At 41.6% G+C, this 17,702-nt stretch overlaps 1 pseudogene; it reads left to right on the top strand.

The window, feature by feature from the left end:
• Positions 1 to 283: 283 nt before the first annotated feature.
• On the top strand, positions 284 to 3,156 carry Mapk3-ps3 (mitogen activated protein kinase 3, pseudogene 3; annotated as a pseudogene).
• Positions 3,157 to 17,702: the final 14,546 nt, after the last annotated feature.

Here is a 17,702-nt window from a genome sequence, read left to right as displayed (position 1 = left end):
TTGCTGGGCACCAATGGGAGGAAAAGCCCTTGGTCCTGCCAAGACTCGATGCCCCAGTGTAGGGGAATGTCAGGTGAAGAATGCAGGGAGGAGTGGGTGAGTGGGTGGGGGAGCACCCTCATAGAAGCAGGAGGAGGGGATATGGGATGGGGGGTTATGGGTGGGAAACTGGGAAAGGGGATAACATTTGAAATGTAAATAAAAAATCCAATTAAAAAAAGAAAAATAAATAAATAAAAATATGGGCCTATGGGGCATATTCTAGGCTCAAATCACAATTCGGATGAAGGTATTAGAAAATTCTATTATTTGGCTACCAATTTGTTAAAAGTTCTAGATAGAGAAGGATAAACAGTAAAATAAAATGTCTTGTGTTGTTTACATTAGGTCTAGGATATAACTCTAGAATCTTAGTGTACCAAAGATCTACGCAAAGTGATCACAAGTTTGAGGCTAACCTGATCTACAGGGCAAATTATGTGTTAAAAGTAAATAAATAAAATGTCTCTCATTTTCTTAGAAGAGATTCACTTTATCTTTATCCATTTGAATGAGAGTATACAAGTGTTTATGACAGTGTGTGTGTGTGTGTGTGTGAGAGAGAGAGAGAGGGGGGGGGGGGGGGAGAGGGAGAGAGAGAGAGAGAGAGAGAGAGAGAGAGAGAGAGAGAGAGAGAGAGAGTTTTATGTGTACAACTTTCATTCAAGCACCCCAGAAAGCCAGAGAGGGACAGATTCCCTGGAACTAGAGTTTCAGGCAGCTGGAAGCCACCTGATTGTGAATGCTGGGAAGTGAACCTAGGTCCCCTGCAAGAGCTGTAAGCCTTGCCAGCTCTTAAATCATCTCTCCAACCCTGTTTTTAATTTGAACAGTCCTTTCCCTCTGCAATCTGGGCTGTCCCCTACTACCTCTTTCTGAAACTGCCCACATTTCCCATGGGTTTTAAGCTACTCTAGGCTACCATGAAGTCAAATTCATAAATGGATAAAACCGATTCATTTCTCTGAACTTTAACTCCACATCCTAGGTTGTCCTGTTCCCCCTAGTCCATTAGCTTTATCCTGAAGTACATGGATGGAGAAGATCCTGGAGTTCTCCATTCATTGTTCCTCATCCCTTTTCTGAATCCCTTCCTCTTAGGACACAGAAAGAAGTGGCAAGATGAGTAGCCTTCTCTGTGAGATGATGTCTGCTGTGTGCCTCTGTAGGGACCCCAGAAGCAAATTGTTCAACGGCACTTTCATAGTCTTTTAACTACACAGTTTCAGTCCCAGGAGACTTATCCAAACTTGAAATTATCAAGCCCCATATGTGCTTCCCTATAATCATGTGCCCACAGCCTCTTGCTTCTAGGTTGTCCTTGACTACAAGAACTTTGGAGGCATCCTCACGTGACAACGTTCAGAATGAACCTTGCTCCACTCCCGCTTTCTTACAGAGACCTTCTACTTTCCACTTCCTTTTGCCTGTCAGTTCAGCACAGAGTTCTGCGCGTCCTCTGATCCTCTGCCTTGGAGTTTGTCACACAGATATGTCAGGCTCTCTCTATGGGGCTACTCTAGGAATACTGGGTTTGGATCCCTTGACTCAAGGAAAGGATTTCCCCAAGGAAACTCCCCACCAGGAAAACAAGGCTCTAGCTCTTTCTGCTTAGACGTGGTGTTGGTTTAATTTTCTACTCTCATTACAGACAAACATAGTCCTGTTTAAGTAAACTGGCTATTTTGTTATGTTTTAAAATACCAGACTGGAGAAATGGCTCAGCAATGAGAAGGACATAGCTCCTGCAAAGGACTCAGGTTCAGTTCCCAGCACCCATACTGGGAGGTTTACTACTATTTATCACTGTACTTCCACTGACCCTATGCCTTCTTCTGACCTCTATAGAAACCAGCACACAAACTGTGAACATATAGACAAGCAGGCACATACACACATATATAAATAATTTTTGATAAATAAATAAAAAGCAAAAAATATAAGTAAATAAAATAGTCTGGGCGGGCGGGGCAGCGGGGGGGCGGGGAGGCGGCGGCGACGGCTCCGGGGGATGGGGGCGGGGAGCCCAGGGGAACTGCTGGGGTCGTCCTGGTGGTCCCCCGGGAGGTGGAGGGGCAGCCATTCGACGTGGGCCCATGTTACACACAGCTGCAGTACATCGGCGAAGATGCGGACATGGTCAGCTCAGCTTATGACCACGTGCGCAAGACCAGAGTGGCTATCAAGAAGATTAGCCCCTTCGAGCATCAAACCTACTGTCAGCCCACGTTGAGAGAAACCCAGATCTTGCTGCGATTCCACCATGAGAATGTCATAGGCATCCGAGACATCCTCAGAGCACCCACCCTGGAAGCTATGAGAGATGTTTACATTGTTCAGGACCTCATGGATACAGACCTGTACAAGCTGCTTAAGAGCCAACAGCTGAGCAATGACCACATCTGCTTCTTCCTCTACCAGATCCTCCGGGGCCTCAAGTACATACACTCGGCCAATGTGCTGCACCGGGACCTGAAGCCCTCCAATCTGCTTATCAACACCACCTGAGACCTTAAGATCTGTGATTTTGGCCTGGCCCGGATTGCTGACCCTGAGCACGACCACACTGGCTTTCTGACCGAGTATATGGCCACACGCTGGTACCGAGCCCCAGAGATCATGCTTAACTCCAAGGGCTACACCAAATCCATTGATGTCTGGTCTGTGGGCTGCATTCTGGCTGAGATGCTCTCCAACCGGCCTACCTTCCTCGGCAAGCACTACCTGGACCAGCTCAACCACATTCTAGGTATACTGGGTTCCCCATCCCAGGAGGACCTAAATTGCATCATTAACATGAAGGCCCGAAACTAACTATAGTCTCTGCCCTCTAAAACCAAGGTGGCTTGGGCCAAGCTTTTTCCCAAATCTGACTCCAAAGCTCTTGACCTGCTGGACCAGATGTTAACCTTTAACCCAAACAAGCGCATCACAGTAGAGGAAGCACTGGCTCACCCTTACCTGGAACAGTACTATGATCCGACAGATGAACCAGTGGCTGAGGAGCCACTTCCAGCCAGGGGCACCAGAGGCCCCCTAACAAGAACAGACACCCCTATCCTTTTGGATCTTGTCCTGCTCCTACCTGCTCCTTCTCTGCAGATTGTTAGAAAATGAACTTTGCTCAACCCGGACCCCAGCAGCCCAGGCTGGACCAAGGGTGGGCCTGGCCACCTTCTCTCACTCTGCTGGTGTCTCCTGCTTCAAGCAGGCTTCTCCCACTCCAGTCCCCTGCCCCATCTCCCCTTGGCCTGAGTGATGAGGTGGCCCCAGAGCTGATCTCTGCTGCTGTGTCTTTATCTATCCCTGCTAGCCCCAGCTCTGGTATCCTGTTCTGGAATGGAAGGGCTATGACCACCCTAGGACCTGTGCTACGGAGGGGTGGAGGGCATTGAGTAGGCTAAGCTGTGCCCTACTCATCCTGTTGGAGCCCCACCACATTTTCCCTGACAGAAGATTCCTAAGTCTCAAGGGCTAGTTTCCCTGAGGAGCCAGGCCTAGGCCTAACCCTCTCCCTCTCAAGCTGCCACATGTAACACCCTTACTGCTTCTGTGTGTGTGTGATTGTATGTGGAGGTGGGGCCCATGGAGAGTCCGTGCCCCTCCCCACCTCCCTGTGCCTAATATATATCTAATATATAAATATAGAGATGTGTATATGGATGATAAAATACATCTGGCTACAATCATGTCCATTAACCAGCCTTATAAACATGGACATCCCAAGTGTCCTTTTAATTTTAACTTTGACATTTGTGTCCAGTTCTGGAATAATAGAGAAGTCTCACCCAATACCTAAAGATAATTATTCATTGATTTGTAGTCTCTAGCCTGGAACTTTGCTTTAATTCATAAAAAAAAAAAAAAAAAAAAAAAAAAAAAAAAAAAAAAAACCTGTTCTTTCTTTATGTAAGGAATCAAGTTTTCTGCATCCAGCATTCAGTACTTCTTGGCCCATCTTCAACTTTACTAGATGAAGGAGTTAAGTTTGCACTGTGTTATTTTGTGCTACAAGTGATTAGCGCTAAAGAGTGTGATAGCTGGGAAATATCCCAAATTCAGTTCAACCATCTTCGCAAACTGGTAAGAATATTAATCTTAAAGAGTGAAATGGTTTGTCCAACATATGCGTTTATTACTGACCAATATCATAGCTGATAGTCGACTCCTGACCTCCTAACTTCTGAGTTATGAACTTGACCCAATATGTTATAATGTCTCTCAAGTACAAATCAACGAAACCACAAAACAATACTCACGTGAACTGGAAGCTTATTTGATGTTTTGTCTACAGGGCACCACACAGGTAAAGAGACAAAACTAGATTAGGTTATGATCAAATAGTCCCATTTGTGTTTTATGTCGAGTTGTGAAACAGGCCAGGTGTTCTGAGCACTCAATATTCTTATCTAGGCCTGTTTTGAAATTAACACAGTGTGTTTGGAATGTACTTGACAGTGACATTGATCAAAAAGCTTACATTCAGAAGAGATAGCAAGTTTGGCTTAAGACAACAGGAGGCAGATTTCCGGGCAGTGTGTTCCTCTGCAGCTGTTTCCTGTGTCTGTAATGACCTCATCAGGGCTTAACCACTCTCAGAATGTGGTCAGGAAATAACCTGGGAGTACACGTCTGTGATGAGTTTTCGAGGGTTCTGGGAAATTTTACTGTTTGCCCTTACATAAATACCTAGCAGACGCCATTGCAGCGTTCGTAAGATAAAGAAGTAAAAGGAGCTATATCGTTATACCATGTCTTCTACAGGCTTCAAGGAATGGAACGAACTTTGCCAAAACATTTACAGCAAGTATACTTTTCTTAGGAAAATTGAGGTGTGCATATCCTTCTGGAATGTCTTTGGAAATATTTATGGGAGGGCAAGCACGACACAAGGGAATAAGGGACGTGGCCCAAGAAAACTAATCTAGTTTCATAATATGGACATTCCAAAAACAGAGACGTGGAGAAGCAAGGGAACTGTATATATGGACTGGAAGATTTATGGAGTGTTTATATATGTAGTGATACCAGCTCCACAGCCTACCTCTCCACTCGCACTGATTCATATAACTAATCTTTATTGAGCTCATAACTGCTGCCAATAGTGGGAATATGAGAATATTATACAAGACATGGTTTCTAACAGTCAGGAATTTATCGTCTCTTTGGGAAATAAATTGAATACACCAGTAACTACAATGCAGAATGACTTGAATAGTACGTCCTTGAACTTGCCTTGCGTCTCACTTAGGCCTCGGTTTGCAATGGCTTGGGCACAATAATTGCCTGTCCGGCTACAGGAGCATTCTCAACATACATACATGATCTTTGAGATCTTTATAATAGCCCTGGTAAAAGAGAAATTTGAAATCAAGGGGTTTGCCTTGTCAGCTATAAAGCTTCATGATTTATGGAGGGGGCAGGACAGAAACCTTCCATTTATAGTTATTTGGCAAAAGGCCACCAAAACACTATGAGATAGGCAGCGTCTACAAAATTATCCTACTTCACAGTTAATGGAAGTGAGCTTTGGGAAGTTTATGTCTACTCCTGGATGTAAACAAACCAGAGTTGGCCTTGGCCTTCCAATGCTCCGTGTTCTTCCTATGACCATAGGCGGTTCCCTTCCTTCTAGGTAATAAGTGTTCAGTGTTATAAAGAACAAAACATGTGAATGCCATGTGAACAGATAGAATAAAAATAAACAAGTTTTACTTCAAGATTTCTCTTTTATTAACTATATATTTGCTAAGTTTTGGTTTTCAGTTTCTTTTCGCTATTTGTTTTGTTCTTTTGGGTTTTGTTTTTATTGTTGTTTGTTTTTGTTTGCTTGCTTGTTTGTTTTTTACTAACTTGTCCTCCCCCCCCACACACACACTTTTAGGTTTTATTGTGACCCACGTTGAAGACAGTGTTTTAAGTTGAAAACTTCTGAAGAGTTTAGTAATGAGTGCCGTGAATGTCTTTGGGTAATAAACATTTGATTTTAAACTACTGTGAAATTGCCCATCTTAAAGTTTTAAGAGTCAACATTATGCTAAGTGAAATAAGCCAGGCAGAGAAAGACAAACACCATACGTCCCATTCATTTGTAGAAGTTTAAAAAGTTTATTTTACAGAATGGGAGAGTGGAATCAGGGATTCAGGATGATGACAGAGGGTGGAAGTGGAAGATAGAAGGAAACCGGAAAAAAATAGATTAGGTGAGAGGAAGAACTGATAGTGTTCTGTTTCATAGTAATAGCGAGAAGAAAACACTTCAATATGCAAACTGTGAGAAACTTAGCCGAAGATTTTACAGGTAATACAAAAAATGCATGTTCCAAGATACAGATCGTTATACATTATATACATATACCAAATCATCATATTGCATTCCATAAGAATATGCTATTATTTTATGTCATTTAAAAAATTAAGGTTCAAGGATGCACAGTAGAGCAAAAATGATTCCAAAACATTGTCTTTCATAGTTGTCCCACCGCAAGGGCCCCTCAGTGAGCTCTGTTCCACCATGCTTCTCCCTAATGAGAGACATTAATCTGTAAATAAATAGTGTATCCTCTCTTTAACTTGTGTCTTTTTAATCTGCTTCATCCCAGAAAGTGGTGTCAAGTCTCATTTGTATTCACATTTTATTCTTGTCTATTTCTCACATAAACCACATCAAGTCCATTTGAGGAATGTCATCATGGCTACTACAGTTAATTTGGGTCTTCCTGTAATGCGCTCATTGTGTCCTCTCCAACATTCAGTTGCCAGTAAGAAAGGATAAAGAGGTGGCATGTTTAAGAAGTTGATCTAACACCTGGTGCGCTTTCTTTGTGAGTGAGATGAACACTCTTATAAAAGAGGTTTTACCTAATGTTAGGCAAGCTGGGCCCCCTTCCATTAAGACCTTTTCCTCTCAGAGCATACATTAATGTGGTACCATGTAGAAAACAAAGAGCAGCCCCCACCAGATGCTGAAACCTACCCGCATCTTGAGCTTGGACATCACATCCTCTAGAACTATCTGAAATAACCTTTTTTTCTGTATGAATTAGTGTCTGTGTTGTTTTCTTATAGTAGCCATTGCACTAAGGAACTTTTTGGCTCTGACAACTTACAGCATTACAAACTGTTGCTTTTGTTGTTATCCAAAGACATTTTTCATTGTCTGGAGTCATATTATCACTACATTTATCTGTTTTTTATGTATTTTGTACTAAAATGTATTTTTCAAAAAAACTCGCCAAGAGCTTTGCACTATTCTTTACTATATTATAATTTAATAGTCTACGTTGTAGAAACAGAACAAGTATGTAGATGAATGGATGCAAGACTAAATGGATAAATGCAAGAACAAAATATACAGTGAAAAATAGATAAGTAATTAAGCCTTAAAATATTGAGGAGAAATAAGTGTGACGGAGAAGATAGAGATAAGCAGAGCCAGTTTTGTTCTTTGATTTTTGTCGTTTTCTTTTGGAGAGAGGGGTGAGGACCATGATATTGGGTAGGCAAGAAGGTAAGGAGGTTCTAGAGAGGAAGAGTTGGGTGAAGGGAAAAACTACAATTAAAACATATCGTATGAAAACATTTTAAGTAAAACAAACGAAAACACAAAAACCTAGCTGACTAACTAGTGTTGTATAACCAATGGCTGGGAGGGGTGGTTGTGGTTCCTGGGAAAGAATGTTCTTTCATTCTCAGCATTCCTTAATTGCCTAGAGTTCTTTGTCTAGGGTTGAGGCCCCATAAGATTTGTTAGCAACATGTGAGAGCTGTTTCTTGGTTCTTATCTATCTACCACTGGAATCAACTAAACCTCAATCTGATGGCATGCCAGTGAGGGATTTCCTTAACTGGATTCTTTGACATAGGAAGGAAGACTCAGCCTTAAGGTGAGCTGCACCTGCTAGTGGCTGCCCACATGGAGGAGTGTGGAAGGAAACTTGCTTTTTGCTGCTTGCCCTCACTCTCACAACTAGTTCATCTGTTCCCCTGCTGAGGCATTCCTTGACCTACCCTGGAACTAACTTCCTCGAGATCCCAACAAAGACTGGAGATCTCAGCTCTACATACCTCTAGGACTCCAGAACCAGCTGAACATCCACCTTCAAGAACTAAAGAACCCCTGAAGTCTCAGTTCTTCTACTGTGGGAAAGCCATTATTGGACTAGCTGGACTACATCCTATAAGTCAGTCAAACAAATTGTGTGTGTGTGTGTGTGTGTGTGTGTGTGTGTGTGTGTGTGTCCTACAAATCCCATTTATTTAGAGAACCCTGACTAACATAGCATCTACTGTTGTCATTCTTCTTTGCATTTTGTTTCAGCAGCCATCTCATTGCCCTATCATAGGGGAAGTTTCCTGATATTTATAAGAGGCACAATCTCACCACAGATGTTCTGTTCCTCTGGTTCTTATCATTCCACAGTGATGCTTGTGCCTTAGGGGCACAAGTTGTGTTGAAGATTTCTGCTGGGGCTGGGCACCTGTCAAGAACCAGACTCAGCCTGGAGAGGGGTTCCTGAGAGAACGGGTGTTTGAAAGCAGTGAAAAAAACTACTTGAACACAATCATGGGGTGTGCAAGCTGACAGCCCTGTGTTCTGCTTAAGCTAACTTTTTCTGCAGATCTCCAGACTACTCATCCAGACAGTTCTCAAAGACTAAGGTTAGTCTTTTATTTACATATTTACTCCAGATTCCCTTTTGATTTATTCGATAAATCAGCATTCCATGACCCCAGCCCCCTGATTCTTGGAAAAAGAGAGCAAGCACACTATTTTTTTTTTTAACATTGCAGATGAACTCAGAGATCTGCCTGCTTTTGTAAGCACAGATAATAAGTTTAGCTGGGTGGGATCCTGTCCTGAAATTACCATTCCCACCACACCTGGACCTGGACCAAAACTAGTTCTGTCCTAAAACCACCTTCAACTCAGGAATATGACAGCCTTCGTAAGCACAAACAATAAACTTAGCTGGGCAGGATCTGCCCTGCAATCACCACTCCCCAAATCTCTTTATATCCTCCCTTAATATCTTTCTGACAAGCTGGCTTATAGTGCAGCTGCCTCTGTTCTTTTAGGTCTGTGAAGATTGCCATATAATCATATTACATCCTTATATTTTGCATAGTTGATAAATCCTGTCTATAGATTTTTGAACTTATGTCTTCAGAGTTTCTTCCCACAGCCTTAAGGGCTGTCCTGGAAGTCACAGCACTCAACCATTTTGCTGACATTAGACACACCCTTGCCTCCTAATCTTGTGTTGTCTCTGATTAATATGGAGTTGTTAACCTTGGCAAAGTAGACATTCCCCAATAACCTTGACAGAGAGAATATTTCCTAAAGGAGGAACATGAAGTAAACAAATAAATAGTATATATTATATATTATATATAATACATATATAACAACAATAATATATAAAGCATATATATTAACAAAACGAGCCTTATACTCAGCAAACATCAATACTCATGGAGGCCCACACCCTGCTGGCTCTGTTCCACAGGTGGGAACCAGGTTGCACCATCCCTTCCATGACTTTGGTGACATTGCAGTCACCCAACACTGGCTAATCATCAAACACAGAAATCTCACAGTGCTTCACCACTAGGAAAAACCTTTACATTTGACCAGTTGTAGTTTTCTATAATGGACCCTGTTCAGTGTACATACAAGTAACATTAAATAAACTGAGTATGCTGAATTTATATGTATATTAATTTATATAATTTATATTATATATATAATATATTACAATAACAAAGAGAAATAGGCCATGGATTTGAAAGGGAGTGGGGACAGTGTGGACATGGGAGGGGTTTGAGGGAACATAAAGGATAAATGATGTAAAAATATATTTAAAAAAAAGAAAAAGAACGACAGAGTAATTATAAAGTTTAACTTTTAGAATGAGTATGAAATTAAATGTTTGGGGACTGGAGAGATGGTTCAGCATTAAGAGCTGTGACTGCTCTTCCGGGATACCTGGTTTTGATTCCTGGCACCCACATGAAAGCTGATAACCACTTAGAACACTAGTTCCAGGGCATCAGACACTCCCTCCTGGATCAAAGGTACTGCATGCACATGGTTTACAAACATATATTCTGACAAAACACCCAAATGCATAAAATAAAAATAAATAAACCTCAGTAAATGTAAGATATAGATTAAAAAACTATTAGAAAATAAGGCCACTTCTTACATTAAAACCATGAATTAAAAGGTCTTCTATTCACCTAAGGCCTCAGATTCATTCTTTGATAGTATTAGAGCAGATTTTAAATGTAGAAATGGCATGATTTTGTGTGTTGTTGCCATGAGTGCATCACATTTTAGAGTGAAGAGACTTGAAGGTGTTACATTACTACCAACTATTAATTGAGGGCCTAGATGAAATCTGTGACCATGAACATTTACAAAGGAAGGTACAAATGAGAGATATTTCAGAAATAAAATTATGTGACAGAATTAAATGAATACATTTGAAGCAGGGGGAGAAGAAAATGAAGAGAAGGTTATTCCATGGCGTATTGCTTGGGAGATGCAAATAGAGAAGTGAGTCAATGACCACAGGGAAATCAAATGAAGGAAAGGGGAATAAAAGAAACACTAGTAGTTTAAAGCAAAAAGCTATCTAGTATTGGATTAGATTACTGAGTTAAGGCATGTTGGACTCTGGGATAACAATGGACTGATCTTTGGAGGAACGCTGTCTGTAGTCACAGGTGGTGATGGACATCAGGAAAGTGTTTACCACACAACAACCACACACTAATAACTATCTTGTATTTTGCACATGAACAAATTTCTAATCAACCATTTAGAAAGAACTCACATGCTAGTAAGTTAATAATGACACAAAGCAAAGGAACTTGTCATTTTAATTGTCCTTTTCTGAATATAAAATTTCTGAGATTTTTTTTAAAAGACACTGTCAGTAGCAGCCACTCATTCTTTATGAATATCTGGGTGGACAGAAATCTAGAACCTTTAAACCTGTAAGCAATCACTTAGTCTAATCTTCTTGGCAGTTAAATCCTTAAACTTCATGTATCATTTCACCACAATTTAGTTCTTATCTTTATTCATTTGGGAATTTTGGCCACAGACACTCCTTAGGACAACTTTAAAAATTCCTTAAGCTTGCCAGGTATAGCAGAGAAAAGATGTGAGCTGACAAATATTCTAACACAAAGGCTACAAAAGTCTGAAGGTATCATTAGGTTTTCACTGTATGCAGGGAGATACAGAAGAGAAAGTGAAAATGTGAAAATGATGCTTCTGGGCTCTAAATGTTGCCAGTTGCCAGAGTGCTGCTGAGAATACAGGAGGCCTTGGGTTTGGTACTAGCACCACATGAATCAGGCTCAGTGGTGCACAACTACAACAACAACAACTACTACTACTACTACTACTACTACTACTACTACTACTACTACTACTACTACTACTACTACTACTACTTCCTGTCCTAGCTACTCTGGGACAGGAAAATAGAAAGGTCTAGGGTCTTCTAAGGCTACATAATGAGTTCACAGCCACCCTGATCTAGTTAGTGAGACCCTGTCTCTAAATAACAAGTGAAATAGACTGGGACAGTGGAATGCTTGCAATTAGCAGCACAGGGACTGTCATGCTGCTACTTCTCCTGGATGCATTTGCCATCAAAGGAAGGTTTCTCCTCCACTCTTATTTTCTTTTTATTAAATTTCTTTTGAGATTATAATATACTAACATTTCTCCCTTACCTTTCATCCCTCCATACACACCCATATACCCCCAAAGACTTCATTCAAGAGAGGCTGGTGAAGTGGCTTAATGACTAGAACCAAGTCTGACTGTGACAGATGGTTTCCTGAGTGGAAAAAGAGAATCAGCTCGTGGAGGTTGTCCTCTAACCTCCACATGTGCACTGTGGCATGCATGTAAACACACACACACACACACACACACACACACACACACACACACACACCATTTTAAAGAAACACATGCAGTTTAATTAGAAGTTTATTTAGCAAATTCTAGAGAGATATTGGAGCGTTCTAACCCAAAGAAGTAAGGAATCATTCCATTAAGCTTGCGCTGTGATACTTGACAAGCTGTAGGGCTAGGGTCGTTGCTCTGTTGGTAGAATTTTTTCCTAGCCTGAACAAAGGTTCAGGTTTGATGAATCCTAAGCACTACATAAAACAATCATGGTGGCACATACCCATAATCCTAGGATGCAGGAGATGGAGACAGAGAGATTAGAAGTTCAAGTTCACCTCAACTAAATCAATGGTTCAAGGCTAGCCTGGGCTGGAGGAGAGCCACTGTGTGGAAAATGTTTCAAAGAAGAAGAACAACTGTTTAGAAATGACGATCAAGGGAGAAGGAGAAGCAATACAGCAGAGAAGGTCTGAGGGCTCACCGTGAGACACCACTACTGCCCATTACTCTTACACAGGAAGTTGGCCCTGTAAGCAGGCAGATAATGAAAACCAAAGACAACACAAAGCAGTTCCTTTCGAGTTGAAAGCAAATGCGAACGTTCAAATAATATTTTGACTGGCTAATAAGTCACCCCAATGGCGATATCCGCGATTTACACATGCGTCACCACTGAGTCAGGAAAAGGGCATGCCACTTTTGTTTCTACCCAAAGGTAAAAATTGTTGTTTTAAGAGACAGGAAGATGAGAAATATCTGAAGCAGGGGAATGCCCATGCAAAAGAAATAAGTATCAAGGACCCTTAAGCCTGATGAGATGGAAGTGTTAATGCCCACTGTTTACCAAGCACACGGGCATCTTTCTTTGTGGTTGTCAGAGGGAATGAACCGCCAGAGAAGCCCGAAGGGTGTCCTTTAACACTTGATGGGTTACACAGATCCTCAGCTCTCCTGTTAGTATTCAAAATATCACCTCAACAAATTATGTAAAAGAAATACACACTTTTTAATTTTTACCCTTAATACTTACATGTTTCATTTGAATATTTGAGATAATCTTTGGAGATCCATGTGGTATTAATTTCCAGTTATAAGTTCAACAATCAGTGAAATAAAAAAAAAATGTTTGTATTGAGCTAATTGTCAAATTATCCAGATGGACCCCTGCAACTTCTCAGAGGACAAAAGCGAGCTAACTGGACAAAAGCTACCCTTGATCATGGGAAGACACTGAAGCTTCAGCTAGGAAGAATCCAGAAAAGAACACCAGAGGTTTTAGAGAGTGGAACAGAGGGAGAGAAAGAACATTCCAGTGCTGAGTATAAATAACATGGTAACCTGGCAAGGCTCCTGGTTAAGGGAAAGGAAAGTTTAATTAACCTAACTGTCACTGAGACAGAGAAGTGGGAACTACCTCTCCCAGGGTCACTGGACAGGTGCCAAACACTGTTAAAGTCTGTTTAAAATTGTCATTGCTCTTAACGATAAGATATTTAAGTTCATGTTCTGAGTACTTCTTTCGTTGCTCATTTTTCTATAAATAAAAGACCTAGGAGAATGGAGCAGCTTTACTCTAATTAGCGGATGTTGAATGCTCCCTTGTGCCATGGTTGCCTTAAGCAAAAGCAGTGTCAGTTGCATGCCCAGCTATCTTTATGCGGGCACAAGCCATGAACATACTATAAACACTTAGCATAACCGTGCACTGATCATGTGATCACACTGATCATCTTAGCTACTGAAGCTCTTAAAAGAACATTCCCACCCAAGGCTGTATATCAACAGTTTACAGCAGACTTCCCATTTCACAAGCCCCAAAGAATGCTAGCCTGGGACCTCTTTAAACTTTTCTATTGTGATCTTCTTCCCAGCCAAGAAATTTTACGTGACCCCCAGGTACATAGGTGTATAAGTATACAAATCGAAAAACCTTTACTGATAGTAAAGCATACAGAGAGAAAATTACCTTAAAGTAATTGTCTCTGTGTGTGTGTGTGTGTGTGTGTGTGTGTGTGTGTGTGTGTGTGTGTGTAATCTTGTCCTTTCTTACAGAGGAAGCTAAATTTGCATGCTTACCCAATGAACGTGTTTGTTTGTCCAGAGATACTAATCTGTTTTTCACGTCTAAGGAATAATGGCAGAAAGCTATGAAAAGCCTTCATTTTTCAGTAGCTAGACAATTATGCTTTAAGAGCAGAATCTTTGTAAATAACCTAAAAACACTACCATGCAGAGCATCCAGTAGTCTTGAACGTAGGTTGAGGTGTTTCAGGCAGTGTTCATTGACTCTGCCGAGTGTGAAGGCGGGCACAGTGCAGAGTGGCACGTGTCGGATTTTCAGAACCAAGGCTGCAGTGAGGCTGTGCACAGGCGAAAGCTGACGGGGACATCTTGAGTTCATTACCTTAGATAAATGTGTGCTCCTGCACATCCACAAGCCATTTACTGATGAAAACAAAAAGAGTCTGACCTCCATACTCAGTTATCTGACCCCATACTGCTGCAAGCCACAGTTTCAGAAGCTTTGCTCTACGTCACCCTGCCATCACGCGCAAACTGGAGACCATTGGCTTCCAGGCAGGTAGGAGGAGGGTCTTAAAGCCCATACCCACAGTGACACACTTTCTTCAACATGGCCACACCTACTCCAACAAGGCCACACCTCCAAATAGTGCCACTTCCTGGTCCAAACATATTCAAAGTACCCAAACTACCAAACTGTGCCAAACAAGTAAGGTTGCAGTTCGTATAAGCAAAGCCTTCACCGCTGTAACTGGTGATAAGTGTTGTGATCCATGGAAAACAATTAGCCACCCTTAGTCCAATTACCCTGGCTGATCAGACTGAGTTTATAAATTGACCTTTTATGTAGTCTTAGTCCCAGTTGGGGGAAATTGTCTTGAGTGGCCTTTTCCTGACAACCTTCGGTGGTGAGGGCCGAGTCAGACGCACAACTCAGAAAAAGGAGACTCAGCAGGAGGAGAATGGTGGCCGTGGTGTTAGAGCCGTGGGGCCCAAGCAACAGGGACAGCAGAGAGGTCAAGCCACTCAGGGCAGTTGGCTGCTCAACCGTGGATGTGGCAGCAGCTGAACAGCTGTAGAGCCGCAAGAGCAGGAAGAAGAATGTGGCAAAAGTGGAGAAGCAGTGAGAGCAGAGAGCCAAGAAAAACATGACATTTTTTTTTAAGTAGGGATCTAGAGAAGACCATCTGTAAGCCATGGCTGTCAAAACATTTCCAAAGGGCTGACAAGTCTTTAGGAGCAAGGGTCTCCGGTTCTACCAAGAACTGTCATAAGTGTTGAGAAATCCTAACATCTAGGCCTACGCAAGAGCAATGAAATGTGTAGGGCTAAGGGTCCTAATACAGAAAGCCCAAACTAGAACTGTAACATTAACATAACACTGCAAGCTAGAGCCTGTTAACCGCTCTTGCCTGCCAGTGCTGTTCACCGTTTCCAAACACTTAGGTCAACAAAGTTGCCATGGACCAGCCCTCGAAAGGCATCTCCTTGATTTTCATTTGATTAGCGTGAACAAATGTGACTAGAAACCTAGTGCTGGGTAGAAGCCCACATACACCAGGTGGGCAAAGTAAAGTCTCCATAGAAAAGGCTTTCTCTTCTTTTGAGCATTGGAAACCTTTTGAGTGTGTTTCCCCTAGCTTTTCTAATAAAGAAGTCCCTACATCATTCTCCCTCAGGGAGCTCACAGCAAGCGCTGTACACTGATTAAGCAAGTGCTGGCCAGGACAGCCTAGAGGTGGAGGGCATGATGGTCAGTAGAAAAGAGGGTGCCATCGATGACTTGCTCATTGGTGGAAATGTTTCCGCTGAAGGTCCAGAGGGCAAAGATACCAATAGCACAGTAGTCACCAGTGTTGACATTGTCATGAACCATCAATTACAGTAAACTAGCTTCACAAAAGAGGCCTACAAAAAGTACATCAAAGACTACATGAAATCACTCAAAAGGCAAACTTGAAGAACAGAAACTAGAAAGAGTAAAACCTTTCATGACCGGAGCTGCAGAGCAAATTAAGCACGTCCTTGCTAATTTCAGTAAGAGTTCCATATGATAGAAAACCTTTGGGGTGGGGCACAGTGGGAGACTATGGTCACCTCCTTATGGGGCTGTCAGCTAGAAAAACTAGCTCTGAGAGCTCTAGCAGGGAAAGGGATGTTTCCAAGTGATTACATGTAGGTGCTGAGTCTCATAAATCCAAGACCCAAAGAGTAGAATCTGCAAGTATATGCCCAAAGGCTGTACATACCAACATTTTTGCCACATAAGTGGATGCCACATATGGCCATAGTAATGTCATCAAGAAAATGCAGACTAACTTAATTGCACTAGAAAACCCAGAAAGTCCTGATTCTGTCTTATACTTTATTGACATTTTATCATTTGTTAGGGGTAATATTCTTTTTTAAAAGGATTTATTTATTTATTTATTTATTTATTTATTTATTTATTTATTTATTATGTAATATAGCATTTTGCCTGCATACATACCTGCAGGTCAAAAGAAGGCACAAGTGTTCATTATAGATGGTTGTGAGCCACCATGGGTTGCTGGTAATTGAACTTAGGACCTCAGCCAGTGCTCTTTACCTCTAAGCCATGTCTCAAGCCCAGGGGTAATATTCTTAATGACATTTAGGCAGTGTGATGTATCATTTTATACAGCATTGTAACTGGATCATAGATGGTGATATCTGATTAAACATTACTTCAGAGTGTGTCTACCAGAGCATTTCTGGAAGAGATAAGCATCCAAATCAGTAGATTGACTACATCAAATAAACCCCACTCAGGGACACCATGCAATGTGAATGGAACACAAAGGTGGAAAAGGGGGGATTCACTGACTTTCCCTCCTGACTACGTGAGCTAGAATCTCAATCCTCTGCTCTTGTTGGCAGTTATGATTCTTAAGTCTGTAGACTCAGACTGGAATCTATACTACCGGACCTCTTGCTCTCTGGCCTTCCAACTCTACCGCTGTCTTTTCAAGTCTATGTTGAATAAGGCTTCTCAGCTTCTCTCATCACAGGACCAATAAGTGGTTCTGTCTGTCTGGAGTTTTTAATGCATGCAAACAGATATCATAGACTGTGCATGCCAACAGAAAGTCATAGGTTCCTTTATTCTTCATGATATCCTAGGATATGCTTAATATTAGCCAGTAATTCAACTTGACCTCCTCCATGTTCTACCCATGACTATTATCAATATGCAAACCGACCTTGCTCATCATCCTGCAAACTGGTGACTGTTTTAAAAAGCCACATCCGTCCTCATGAGACAGTGACCTAAAACTGTGGTATCACTTTACTTTTGAGGGACTTTCAACCATTTACTTGTAACATTCATGAATTTATTTTCAAGAGGCCAATACTATACTCTTGGTCATTATTTCATTACATTCCCCCACTGCATTCATTCATTACATTCGCCAACCCCTTTCACACTCTAGAGGGAAATGATTCAAATAGGAAAGGCTAGATGTGAATGTACGAACCTATTCCCAAAACCGCATCCCCTGGCAGCCGTTGAGAGGTTTATTTTAAATCACACTCACCAGCAGTATCTATCTTGGAAAATCTTGCCTGTGCATCTGTCCCACAGCAGGAGATGGTCTCTCTTTGCCTAAGCAAAACTATTAGGGAAAAATCTGAGGTAACTTAAAATAAAGGATCCTAACAGTCCACTGTTCCTGCTAAC

The sequence above is a fragment of the Rattus norvegicus genome, chromosome 11 (assembly GCF_021556685.1).
Source record: "Rattus norvegicus strain SHRSP/BbbUtx chromosome 11, alternate assembly SHRSP_T2T, whole genome shotgun sequence".
In the NCBI taxonomy this organism is placed as follows: Eukaryota; Metazoa; Chordata; class Mammalia; order Rodentia; family Muridae; genus Rattus; species Rattus norvegicus.
Note: the sequence above shows the minus strand (reverse complement) of the source record. Positions and strands in the feature narration are given on the sequence as shown.